The sequence below is a fragment of the Aedes aegypti genome, chromosome 1 (assembly GCF_002204515.2).
Source record: "Aedes aegypti strain LVP_AGWG chromosome 1, AaegL5.0 Primary Assembly, whole genome shotgun sequence".
NCBI classification, from domain to species: Eukaryota; Metazoa; Arthropoda; class Insecta; order Diptera; family Culicidae; genus Aedes; species Aedes aegypti.
Window position 1 is genome coordinate 277,750,818 of NC_035107.1, and position 14,747 is coordinate 277,765,564.

Sequence of the window (14,747 nt, forward strand, 5' to 3'; positions counted from 1 at the left end):
ACCTTGTTGTGATGATGCGTTCACAAGAATATCTAAATCAAAACAAACACCTGTCAAATCAATTTTGCTTTATTTGAAAAATACACTCTTATTTAAGATGACTATAAACATAAACTGATTAGTAGTGGATTTATAGTAGAGTTTCCAGTTTTTTCTCGTGCGAAATAGTTTTTTTTATTGGGGAAACTGATTTTATTCGACACAAGAATAGTTTGTTACGGTTTCAATTTAGGGAAGGAAGAATAATGGAGATTTGACTCGATTTACTAGAAAGGAAACAGTAGCCATATTTGAAATTACTTAAATATTCTCAATTTTTTTCATCAGTTTTCTCGAAATATGATGATTTACACTCTTTTACTTAATAGTAATTAGCATTCCTATTAATTGAATGACACAAATCACTATATTTCTTGAAAAGCAATACTATGCGCTCATTAGGTCAATCATCAATTCACTGCAATTTTACAATATTTTCGCAGCGGTTTATTTTATTCTTCACTTTTTTGTATACATTCACGGTAAGGTTATCACGGCAAGAGGTTTTCATGCAATAAACTGAATCAATATATCATACCCAAAATAACGATAAAGAATGCATTTTTTTATTTAGCACCTTGAAATTTAAGAAGATGAATCTATCTTGAACAGGTTTTGTGCAAATTATATTTTATTTGTTTTCATTCAACAATTCTTCTCAACAAATATGTTCAGACTCAAAGCATTCTGGATGAAGTTTATTTTAAAGTTAATATTCTTAAAACACGCTTTTAACAGCTTTATGCATATCTCAAACGCAATCAAAAAACGACTTTGAACAAAACTAGGAAAGTTTGTGGAGCTCTTCATACTACTTCTGGACATCATCTTGTAGCGTGGGCCAAATCAGTTTTATACGTTATTTACAACTGATTTATCACGTCGTTGAAGAGATTTATGATATAATCACAGTTTTATCGAGTTGCGCTTATGCCTTTCTTTAAATATATATTAAAACATAAGTTGTTACTTGGGATGTCACACGGATTCTTCAAGGCATTCGAAAATTTACATGAAAAATTCTGGAACGAAATTTTTCAAGCTTCTGGAATAAGCTTTCAAAACTTTTGGAAGAAAGATTTTCAAGCTTCTTGAAGGAAGCTTTTCCACATTCTGGAAGGACGCTTTTCAAGCTTCTGAAAGGTAGCTCCTGGATTTTCAAGCTTCTGAATAGAAACATTTTAAGCTTCAAGAAAGAAGCTTTTCGAGTATCTGGAAGGACGCTTTTAAATTTCTGAACAGAAACATTATAAGCTTCTGGAGAGAAGGTTTTCAAGCTTCTGAAAGAAAATATTTCTAGCTCCTAGATGGAAGCTTTTGAAAAAAAAAACTTTTTGAGCTTTTTGTAAGAATGGTTTTCAAGCTACTGGATAAAAGTTTTCAAGTATCTGGATGGAAGCTTCTTGGAGGAAGCTTTTCAACCTTCTGGATGGACGCTTTTCAGGCTTCTGGAAGAAAGCTTTTCAAGCTTTGGAAAGGAAGCTTTGCAAGCGTCCGGAAAAAAGTTTTTCACGTTTTTTGAGAAAGCATTCAAAGCTTCCATAAGAAAGCATTTCGATTATCTGGAAGGAAGCTTTTCGAGCTTCAGGAAGAAAGCTATACGAGCTTCTGAAAGGACGATTTTAAAATATGCAGTAGGAAACTTTCCAAGCAACTGAAAAAAAATGTTTCAATCTTCTGGAAGGACAGTTTACAAGCTTCTGAAAGGAAGCTCATGGGAAAAAGACTTCCAAGCATTTGAAAAAAAAATATTTTAAGCTTCTGGAAAAATGCTTTTTGTACTACTGGAAGGACGCTTTAAAGCTTCTGAAAAGAAACTTGTTTAGCTACTTGAAAGAAGTTTTTCAAGCTTCTGAAAGAAATTATACCAAACTTCTAGAAGGAAGCATTTCAAGCTTCTGAAAGGAATCTTTTAGAGTTTCAATAAGAAAGCTTTTCAAGCTGCTGGATAAAAACTTTTCAAGTATCTGGATGGAAGCTTCTCAATCTTTTGGAAAGAAACTTCTTAAAGAAAGCTTTTCCAACTTCTTGAAGAACGCTACTCAAGCTTCTGAAAGGAAGCTTTTCAAGCATCTTTAAAAAAGTTTTTCATGCTTTCGAAAAAAAACGCATTTAAAGTTTCTTGATGGAAGCTTTTCGAGCTTCTGGAAGAAAGCTTCGCGAGCTTCAGTTTTTAAAATTCTAGCAGGAAACTTTTCAAGCTACTGAAAGAAAGATTTTGAGGCTTCTTTAAGGAAACTTTTGCACCTTTTGTAATGACGCTTTTCAACCTTCTGAAAAGAAGCTTCTCAAGCTTCAGGAAAAAGTATTTGCAATCTTCTGGAAATAAAGTTTTAAAACATTTGAAAAAAAAAATCAAGCTTGTAGAAGCAAACTTCTCGAGCATCTGGAAGCAAGCTTTTTGTGCTTTAGGAAGAAGATAAACAGTCGAAGCTTGTTTTAACGACATCGCAAGGGATCGTTGTAATAGAGAAAAGTCGTTATAGAGAATAGTTTTAACATGAACATATTTTTCAAGGGACCGAAAAATTTCGCTATAGAGAGCTTTTGTCACTATAAAAGTTGTTGTTATAACGAGCTTCAACTGTACGAGCATCTCTGGAACGAAACTTTCCAAGGCACTGACAGAAAACAAAGATTTTCAAGCTTCTTGAAAGAAGCTTTTTCTACTTCTGGAAGAACGCTTTTCAATCTTCTGGATGCAAGCTTTTCAGCTTTTGGAAGAAAGCTTTCCAAGCTTTTAGTAGATAGATTTTAAAGGTTTTGAGAGGAGGATTTTCAAGTTATTTGAAGGAAAGTTTTCAAACTTCTGGAAGGAATGTCAAACTTCCTTCTAGAAGTTTGAAAACTTTACTTCTAGATTCTGGTAGGAAACTGTTCAAGCTTCTGGTAAGGCATTCAAGAATATTCGAACGGTTGAATTTATTTATTTTATAAAATTATTTTAGATTTTTTCAAAAATTTCTTCAAAAGTGTCTTTAGAAGATTCACTGAATCTTCCAGATCCCCGATTCGGTGATCTCTGAACCTATAAGAATATGTGGAACATTTTTGCAAACTCTTGAAGAAATTCGATCAACTCAAACAGTTAAACCTAGACAAGTCTTTCAGTTCAAATAAAATGCATTAAAAACTTTTTCGTTGATTAAAACACACAATTCATGATAAGCAAACGCAAATAAAACCCATTATGCTAGTCAAAAATATTTGATTTAAGAAATAATTGCGTAATAAGAATCTTGAAGTTGATGAAAACAACAAGCACAGCAGATCTTCAAGTACAGGAATAGCAGTGGTAAGTCAAGAATTGGACACAGTTAAGGAAATAGGATGATAAGAAAACTCCACCAAATATCGGTAGCTGGTTGAAGGCGAAACAGTTTTGAATCAAACTTCCATATATTTTATTTTTCTCATTTTTTTTATGGAAAGCTTAACTAATGTGTGTAACAACATTAATCAAATGATGTCGAGCATCTCTAGAATTTCGATAACATACCTCTGAGTTTGAAATTTAACTGGAAGCTGAAAAATCTTGACCCCATATGTCCATAAAACAGAAAGTTAATTCTCTCGGGCAAAATTTTTCCCTTGATTTTCAAAAAGAGTGACAAAAATTCATTTTGAAGTGTGTTTTAAAAATAAGCAATATGGTAATTCTTCAATCTGATGAAATAAATTGCAAAAGTCTTGGAAAATAAATATTTGACAGTTTTAACACTAATAAAAATATCAACATACAATCGTGGAGAACTCTAATGGCATCACGAGTATTCGTGATGCCATTAGACTAAGAAATCCCTTGCAGTAATAACTAAAGAATTTTATTACCTGGCATAAATTGTTGCTATTTTTCTTCTTGGATGAGCTTCAAATTTTTTCAAGCCATTTTCAATTAAATGACTACTAGAAAATTTTGTTAAATTTTTCCATAAACTTCCTCAAGTACTCAAGAATAATAACCAGGAATCCGCAAGAAATCCATCCTGAGAAATCACTGAGAAATCTATGAGTTTTTATAGAAATTCTTCCAGCAATTTTTCCTGAACTCTTCTTTAATTTCCACTAAAATTGTTCTAGAATCATTTTAGGAAGAATTTTCCAGAATTTTTCCAAAAAAGTTCATTTTTTCCAAGTCAATGCATTTTTCCAAAATCTTAAAAAGTTGAACTCATTTTGAGCAAAATATCATTTCAGTGAAGGTCACAAAAATTTTTAAATTCATCGAGAGGTGTTCCAAAAAATGTTTACGAAAATTTGAAAAGAATTTTAAAAATCTTCTGGAATGTGAATGTTACAATAATATTGCATAGAGTGCTGTTAAATGCACTTTAAAGCTTTAAAGTTCATTGCCAGTATTTTTTGAATCTTCGAAGGGATCTGTTAAATAATATTTATAATGTGTGGAGAAATAAATATTTGTAGACATTTCTATACAAGTCTCCAAGAGAAAATTTCCAGGAGTATTTTGTTTTTAGAAAAGCTGGTAGCGAAATATGAATTTTTAATGAATCCAAGGTTTGAAGTGCATCCAAATATCACTGAAGGAACGCTTCTGTTGTAAACAGAATTGAGGAAATGTATATGGAGTATTTCGAGAGATGAATTATCAGTGCAACATATATTTTGAAATTTATGAAGGAATTTCTGGTTGAAATTCTCACAAATAAAAATAAACAATTCATGTGTAAATTCATAAATTTACAGAATATGGTGTGGACCCCATGAACAATTCTTAAGAGCATTTCTTGAAAATATCTTGCAGGATTTTTTAGAGTGATTTCTACGGACCGTTCAGAGAAAATAACTGAAGGAATCCCAAGAAAAAAATAAGGGGAAAGGTGAACAATACAAAGAAATTCTTGAATTCGAAATTGTAGAAATTCGTGAGAGAATCCTTAAAGATTCCTATCATGTATTCCCTATTTTTTTAAGATCTTTGATTTCTTCGATTTTCTAATTCCAAACCAAATCCAATCCAAATTGAATAGGAATAGGATTCCTATCTGTGATCAGAAGCTTCGTACTGGAATTCCTAACTCAAAAATAGTGTCGAAATTGGTACAATTTACGGCAGAATTAGTTGGGGAGATCATCAAATTCTGATTCATCAAAGTTGCTCTGATAATAGTTAATTTGGAAAAGAATAGACATAGGAAAATATAATTTTTGCATCTGGCATCCCTGCCCGGCCCTCGCCAACTGAAGTGCGATCCAGTGGAATGTCTTGTAGGTACCTACTTCTTCTTCAGAGCTGCCGTAAATGGGGTGGTTTTATTGTGTACAAATGGGCTTTGCAGTGTAAAGAAACCAACCGGGAAGAAGCGGAAACAAGATGCTGCCTAGTGCTACGTACGCTTTATTGGGTTTCTTATTGTTTGATGTGGAGTCGTAGACACTTCATGAGTATTTTGTGTATTCTAAAATTTTGCCTACTTCATATATTTTGAGGTGGGTTTCAGTCGGAGAGGTGGAACTGATTTCACTCGAAAAACAAACGAATTTCACTCGAATAGTGATGCAAGATAAAGGTTCGCACCTAACTTCTCACAAATTATATGTATTGAATTAAAAGTATGTAAACTCAGGCATGTTAGAAAAAATATATCACATCGATTTACCTTCCAAACGAAAACACTACTTTTTATTGTTAAGTTTTATTTGTTCAAGGGCATTTTTCGGCTATTCAGTCTAGAGAACCTTTGCGTTTATTATTTTAAAATCTTCGCCAACGTTTCGGTCCTTGTTGGGACCTTCTTCAGGGCCTAAAATTAATTCATTTGGATTGAAAAATTACAAAAGATATTAATTTACATATAATTAACTCGATTTAAAACAACAAGTTAAACAAGTTATTTATAAACATGAAAACGTCGGGTCATGAAAGGGTCAATTCTGTTCGTATACCTCAACATGGGGAGTGGAATTTGTATGTCAAGAAATTTGATACAAATCCTTATTTCAAAAAAAAAAAACAATCAGTTCAAGTCCTGTGTCATAAATATTCAAATCACGTTTGATCGTTTTCGCAAATGTCAGTCCAGAAAGTTTGACATTTTTCCTGATGTCATCTCATCCAGAAAACCTCCAATAATCACTCGGCAATAAATTTTATCTAACTCATTATTATATTTGCGTCCATCATCATCCGCTGTTTAGCGCTGATTGTGGGACCGGCTTGAACCCGTGCCGCTCGGATGGACATTACCGGTTCCGGCGGACATCCGATGTCACTTTTGTCACAGCACTGTCCTGGGATGGCGATAATTTTTTTTTCTTTTCCAGCGAAATGCCACCACCATTAGTGTGTTTCACGTCAAACCTGCCCACACTTGCTAGGAAACGTGGTAGACTGCAGGGGTGTAGCCAGGATTTGCTTAAAGGGGTGAAGCGACCTCGAAAGTTTATTTACGAATTTCACGCAGAAACCTATCATAATTCGTAGCTTCTAAATCGTTGTGCTATGCAGGACATTCATCCTACCATATTAAATGAGTAAAACTCTATTTGTAATTTAGCTGTGGCCATTTAGACAGTGGGATTATCCTAAGCTGATTGTTATACATGACCGTTGAATTATTGGGGATTTCATACAGTTCTTCCAATAAATCTATAAGATAGATTCAATCAGCAGTTCATCCAAGAATAAATCTAAAATTTTTATAAACATCCCAAGAAGAGTTTTTCGAAGTATTTTTTCAAAGAATTTGAGAGATATTCTCCTCGACAATTTGTTTTGAGATTCCCATAGGAATTTCTCTAGGATTTTTTTTCGAATTTCCTCTGGATACAATGTGGTATATCAAATGAATTGTTTAAAAAAGCAATGAGTTAAATGTTATGATTGTTTTGCAAAGTGCTTCTTGTTAGCTTCTTCAGGTTTCTAATAAAAGCCAAGGATTCCTCTAAGTATTTTATAAAGAGATCCACACATCTACGAATTTTCGTCAGCAAATTCTATCAAATATTATCTTTGAAAATAACACCCAGAAGTTGGTAGTGATTGTTTTCTTGAATAATTTTCCAAATATCAGTCCAAAATATTTTCAATTATGTAATTCACCTTTCTTTTTATTATTTCTCATTAATTGATATTCAATAATTTCTATCAGAGATTCCTTCATTAGCCACTGCCTTGCTCCCTCTAGTTACGCCCATTGTAGACCAGCGTGGTGGCGCTGACTGATGACGACGACAATCATGGTCAGCAAACCATGAATGAAAATTGTGCCCCGGTTACCGAAGGGGTTGTCCGAGGAGTGGTAGTGGTCAGTGTCAGTGCATTCAGCTTCGCCGGTTCAAGTTTCGCAAACATCCCGCATAATTATTTCTCATTTGTGTCACCGGGAATGTACATAGTTTTTTTTTTGTTAATAAAAGTCACGCCGGTGATTAATTGGATCCGATGTCGCCGGCAATGGGCGCTTCGATGGAAAAATGTGGGTCTGTTACAGTGGGTGAGTGAAGGATTTGGACTATGGACGTATGATTAGAACTTTTCTGAAAGAGCTTAAACAAATTATTTGTTTGTTTGAACTCGAATGAGCGAACCAGGACAGCACTTGATAACAAATGTTTCTGGGATGCTTGGTGGAATCAATTAAAAAAAAAAACTGAAATACCAGAGAAAAACGTAAAGCCCAGGAAAAATGTAGAAAAATTCTTCAAAAATTGTAAAAGAAGAAATAATAGTATGGTTTAATACAAAAAGGCTGAAACGTTTTGAAAATGAAATGGAATTCTTATTATGCCAAATGTCCATGTTGTGAAACGTTGATTGAATGTCATTTCTTTTTCTATTAAGAATGGTGCAACTTTTTAGTACAATAAAAGCCTCATTTTAAGTAATATGTTTCAAACATCTTCTAGGAGCTCCACTTTTCAAAAAAGACCGTCAAAAAATGCTTCCACCGAAAATATGACAGCAAATTAGCAACTAAAACTCAACAACCGGAACACACCACCAGATGACATTTGCAGTAACAGAGGCGAAATCCTCGGCCATGACTATCCGCAAACCCCAAGCAGAATGCAACGTCATCAGAGATCCATCCGCATTCGTAGGGAAGAAGCAGGCAAAAAAAAGGATCCTCCATCCGACTGATGACTTTCATTTGTTTTAAGTGCTATGGGATATCCTCTGTCCATCCGGCAGCTCCAGTGTCAGCGTCGTCAGCGTTACATTCCGTCACGGTGATGCTCAAGGCCGTTATTGTCAAAAAAAAGAATCTTCTTCATATCTGCGATCACCATTTTCTTTTATATTTCTCTATAAGTATCATTTGAAACATTACATTGATTTATTTTATTTAAGTTCTATCTAGATATTTGACATTCCTGTCACTCAACTAAGTCATTTGTAAAAATATTGTAAATTGGTACCAAATTGCTGCCTTGAGGAGCACCAGCTCTTAAAAGAATTAGAATTCTTTCAGACCTGACCTGAAGTAAACGATTTGAAAGATAACTTTGGATTATGCTAACAATGTGTGTTGAAAAATATAAGTTTTACCATCAAGCCATCATGCCAAAAACTATCGAATGCTTTTTCTATGTCTAGAAGAGCAAGACCAGTAGAATAGCCTTCAGATTTGTTGGAACGGATCAAATTTGTTACACGTAAAAGTTGATGAGTGGTCGAATGTCCATAGCGGAATTCGAACTGTTCATTGGCAAAAATTGAATTTTCATTGATGTGGACCATCATTCTGCTCAAAATGACCTTTTCAAAAGGTTCACTGATGGAGGAAAACAAACTGATTGAACGATAGCTAGAAGCTTCTGCAGGATTTTTGTCTGGTTTCAAAATTGGTATACCCTTAGCATTTTTCCATTTGTCAGGAAAATATGCCAACTTAAAGCATTAGTTAAATATATCAACTACGAATGATAAGCTACTTTCTGGAAGTTTCTTGATGAGGATGTAGAAAATTCCATCATCGCCAGGAGCTTTTATATTTTTGATTTTTTTAATAATAGTTCTCACTTCTTCCAAATCAGTCTCCCAGGAATTTTCGAAAACGTTCTCTTGATTGAGAATGTTTTCGAAGTCCTGAGTAACTTGATTTTCAATTGGACTAGTAAGTCCTAAATTAAAATTGTGCGCACTTTCAAACTGCATAGCAAGTTTGTGAACTTTTTCGCAATTAGTTAGTAATAATTTGTTTTCCTCTTTCAATGCCGGTATTGGCTTCTGAGGTTTTTTTTTTTTCAAAATTTTAGATATTTTCCAAAAGGGCTTAGAGCAAGGGTTCGATTAAGAAATTCTATTTTAAAAATTTATGTTTCTTAATTGTGCAAAACGTTTCTTGATTTCTTTCTGCAAATCCTGCCATTTGTTATAGCATAATAATTGTCATAGCAGGATCGCGAGTGCGTTGGAATTGCCTTCTTCTCACGTTTTTAAGACGTATCAAGAATTTAAGACAATCGTCTATAATCACGGATTCAAATTTTACTTCACACTTTGGAATTGCAACGCTCCTGGCTTCAACAATGGAATTTGTGAAAGTTTCAAGAGCATTGTCAATATTAAGTTCTGTTTGTAAAGAAATGTTATCATCAAGATTAGAATCAATAAATGTTTCATATATACTCCAGTCAGCTCGAAAATAATTGAAAGTGGAGCTGATAGGATTGAGAATCGCTTCATGGGATATTTGAAATGTAACAGGGACATGATCAAAATCAAATTAAATGAGTAACTAATTGGCTACAACGATTACTAGAGTCGGTTAAGACCAAATCAAACGTAGATGGATTTCTAGTAGAGGAAAAACATGTAGGGCTATCAGGGTATTGAATTGAGAAATATCCTGAAGAGCACTCATCAAATAAAATTCTGCCGTTGGAATTACTTTGAGAATTATTCCATGACCGATGTTTGGCATCAAAGTCACCAATGACAAAAAAATTTGACTTATTGCGAGTCAATTTTTGCAAGTCAGTTTGGAGCAAATTAACCTGCTGTCCAGAGCATTGAAAAGGCAAATAGGCAGCTAGGAAAGTATATTTACCAAGCTGTGTTTCAACAGAAACACCTAAAGTTTCAAAAACTTTAGTTTCAAATGACGAAAACAGTTGATGTTTTATACGCCTATGAATGGTGATTGCAACTCCCCCACATGCCCCATCAAGTCGATCATTACGATAAACAAAAAAGTTAGGATCTCTTTTTAGTTTGGATCCAGGTTTTAAATAAGTTTCGGTAATAACTGCTATATGCACGTTATTAGCTGTAAGAAAATTAAATAGCTCGTCCTCTTTACCATTCAAGAAACGATCATTCCAATTTAAAATATTTAAATTATTATTTGGATCCATTAGAAAACGTAATCCAAAAACAATTTGATTAGTAAATTTTACACCAACTTGGACAGTGTCAGTCATAGTGGTGGATTTGAACATTGCATCAATCATTGGATTCAATTGTTCAGATAGAAAATTAAAATCAGAGGCAGACATATCACTTGATGTGGGTACATTATCTGATGATTTTTTGTTTGAATTTTTGAAAGACGAATAGGCGGTGTAGATGTTTCCTGTGGTGGCAGGGTTTTTTTTCATTCGAATTGAAACAAAGAGCAACAACAACAACAAAGAACTGGGGAGGAGTTCAAATTACCTGCTACGATATCGGCATAGGATTTTCCTTGGGTAGATTCCTATTCGAGCGATCGTTAACTGAAAAATGAGCATTATTCGATACTCTACCAGGGGAATTCCGGAAACAACCGAAACAACCTGGCACGAGCCTCGACGACTCGCCTACGCGAAGGGAAAGCTCAAAAGTTAGACTTATGATTGCCCCCGCAATTTGAGCATATGAACTTATCGGTATCTTCCTTCACAGAACAGATGACCTTAGCGTGAGACAAAACAAATCATGCATTTAGCATCCATGCCGCAATGTTTTGTTCCATGAACCAACTTTTGTGCCGCCTGAGTGGGGTTCTGGAAATTTCCTCCAGGTTTCTAGAAATTTTCCCAAGGCACACGGACATCGAACATAAGTCTTGCGGTGGGCGAAAGCTTACGTCCTTGGCTAGCAATTCATACAAAAAATCGCAACAGAAGTGTATAATGTGGCTCAGTTGTTGAATAGAGATAAATTAAACAAAAAGAGCCTCCCAATGTTACATAGGTCCTTTTGAAAAGTTACGCGTGAAATCTTGTATACACAATAGCAGGATCAGGCTTTATTTTGCTTATCTTGGTCTGAAAGATGGGGCGAAGTTGTACGCTCACAATAATTACGAGTCAAAATTCGATATTCATTGACTAATCCGTGTCTGAAAGAGTGGAGAGAAACGTTGGATCTAGCCAAATACACATCTTCCATTTGACAGCTCTTGCTTACCGTGAAGCTCTGCAAACACCCCGTCATTGCTTTTGGAATGAACTGAGGCTGGTTGCTCCGTCAACGCAAGAGCAAACTCCAAGCGTGTGGCGTAAGTCGCACGATCAATTTCTCTTCATCGTGACAAGATGGAGAGCAAAAATCTCTTTCACTGCACTGCACAGCACTGAGGTTGTCAAAACAAACTCTTTACAACTGTGGGAATGAAAAAAAGCAAACACAAAAGTGTAAACTCTTCATCCTGCAGAGTAAGTGTGCTCAGTTTGTGTGTGGGTGAAATTGCTTCTCTTCCATAGTTGATCATTAAAAGAGGGAGAACGAAGAGCAAGGAAGAAGCCTGAGCAAGGTTTCCCAACCAGTGGTATCCACGCTCTTATGCAGCCCACCGATGCTCAGTCTGTTCGATCAACATTGGCTCCGCCCCTAAGTCAAACCAATTTATGTTTGCACGACCGCTTGACGAACTGTCAATTCGTGCTGCACCAACATTAATGTGACCGGGATGGAGAATAATTTCGGCCGTTGATTTTTGATTGATTTTTAATTTTTGATAAAAAAAAATGTTTAAATTGCTTCCAATATCGATCGGATTGAACAAATATCGATAAGTAATTATGAATCAGTGATACCGTGTTCCAGAATTCAAAAAACATTTATGAAAAAACAAGACAAAATAATTAAAAATGTTATTAGCATTTGCGTAACTTGAACTCAAATCTAGTGGGGGTTTGGCTCATACGATTAAAATATCTCTGAAACAAGGTACAAATTAAGCATGAGAGTTCAAATTTTCTAGGGGGAGCTTGGAATTTTCTAGGGGGGCTAAGACCCCCCTATTCCCATATTTACGCCAATGGTTATTAGTGTGGAATTTTAGCAAATCATTGTCCATTGGTATTTGTACAATGGCGACATATGTACCAGGATTTAATATTTAAGTTCCAGTAGAGAGGGAGGAATCTCTACAGAATATCCTGCAAGGCATAGAACTGATTTTTTTTAACTTCATCAGGGAATTCTCCAGATGTTAACATCAGAAATTTATCCGGAAATTTCTACAAAAAATACCCTCCAGATAACTCAAGTTATTCCTCCTTATAAAAATCATTCAGAAACTGCACCAGAAATTCGTCCGTAAAATCCTCCAGGAATTCCTTCAGCGGCATGAGGTATAAAACCTCTTAAAAAAAATCTGTCAAGGATTATTCCAGAAAATCCATAAGGGACTCACCAGGATCACTGCTAAACATTTCTTCAGGAAATCCTCCATAGATTTTTCTTATAACACGGGATACCCCCAGAAATTCTTTCAGAGATTCCAGCAGAAATTGCTTCGAGGAGCTTGCAAAGTTTTCTAGGCATTCCTCAATAAAATCCACCAGAAATAAACATAGCAAATTTCTTCACAAATTATTTTAAAAGTTCCTTAAAGTTTTTCTACTTTAGAAATTCACCAAAAAAAAATCAATCAGGAATTCTTTCACAAATTCATTCCGATGATGCGCCGGGAATTCCTCAGGAATTTGCATCATCAGAGACTCTTGAGGTATTTCTCCCAGATATGATGCAAAAATTACATTCACGAATTCTACCATGATTTCCCCAAGAATATCCTCCAGCATTTCTGTCTGTGATTACTTCAGAAATAACTAGAGAAAATCCCTTTTGAGATTCCTTCAGCTAACTTTCCAGGGATTTCTACCGGGGATTCTCAAAAAAAATTTCTATAAAAAATCCTCAAAAAATTCTCCAAAAAATTCTTTAAGGTATTCCTTTTTCATAAATTCTTCCTTAAAATAGGGATTCCTTCAGAAAATCTTCCAAGAATTCCTCCCTTAATTATTTCAATCGTTTAATCTGAAGTGTCTTAGTGATTCTTTCAGCAGTGATGGAAAGTGACGAACATTTCTTCTGAACTGGAACAAAAACAAAACCAAACGCTCCCGAGCGTCAGAGCGCTGGTTTACTCGCATCTGTCGGCTCCCGAGTAACTGAAGCTAACAGTGATTCGCGAACCTGTTCGGAGCTGTTCAGAGTCATATTGTGCTTTTTGGAAAAATGCTGCTTCCCCTCCGAGATTTACGGTTTTTGACTACAAACTAGTAGTTTGCTGTCGATATGATGGTTATACAATTAATTTGTCTGTCAGAACCATAATAAATCACACCTTGCTCGGTTACTCGCGAGTAAACGCTCCCGAGCTTGTTGCTTCTTCTTTTGACATGTTCTCCCGAGCAGACGGGTGCGGACTTACTCACACCTAGCCAGTTCCCGAGTCTGTGATGTTTGTTATGCGTTGGTATACACTCGTGAGCTGCTTCGTGATGCGAACTTTTCCAGCACTGCCTTTCCGAGATTCTACTTATATACAATCCTCTAGGGATTCCTTCTGGAAATATTTCAGATTCCTTCTACAGGGATTCATTCAGAATTTTTTACAGAAACTACGCTAGGAGTTTCTAACGAAGCATTTTTAAGAGATTCCTCAAGAAATTTCACTGAGATTTCATGCAAAAAATTCCAGTTCTCCTTCAGAAAATTCTCCAGAGATTCTTCCAGAGATTACTTTAGAAATTAATTCAGAAATTCCTCCAAAGCTTAACATTCGAGATTAATCCAGAAAAATCTTTTTAAATTGACTACTGAGCTTCTTTATAAGTTAATAAAGATGCACCTCCTGATTTTTTTAAAGAACTCTCCATCAAATTTCTTGACATGTTCCTTCACAAACTCCTCCATGAATTCGTTATAAAATTCCTCTGGGAATGCACCCAGAAATTCGTCCTGGCATTCCTTTAAGAGTTACTCAAACAAAATCTACAGGGAATCCACTAGAAATTCCTCCAGGAATTCTTCAAGGGATTTTTTCAGAAATTTATGCACAGGATTCCCTGAAAAAAAATACAGAGATTTTTGTACGATTCTTCTAAAGTACTCTAGAGTTTTTTACAAAATTTCCCTCTAGAATATTGGTAACTAATTCTTTCAGGTTATCATGAACTTCTGTAGGAATTTCTGAACGAGTTATTGCAAGGGTTTAAACAAAAAATCCACGTCCAGAAGTATTTTCAGAAGGTACTTCGGAAAATCATCTATCAATTCTTTCAGAGATTGCTTCTGAAATCTTACAATCTTTCCTCTGTAAATTACTTCAAAGCTTCCATCGGAAATTTCCAGGGTTTCTCTCGGAAGCTTCTTTATTGATACCGTCAGTATTATTTCGGTAATCGGCCAGTAACATTTTCTAGAATTCTTAAGGGTATTCCTTTAAAAATATTTTTGATAAAATATTCAGGAATATCTACAAGAATTCCCGTGTAACATTGGTAGTTGAACAATAGTTTTTTTC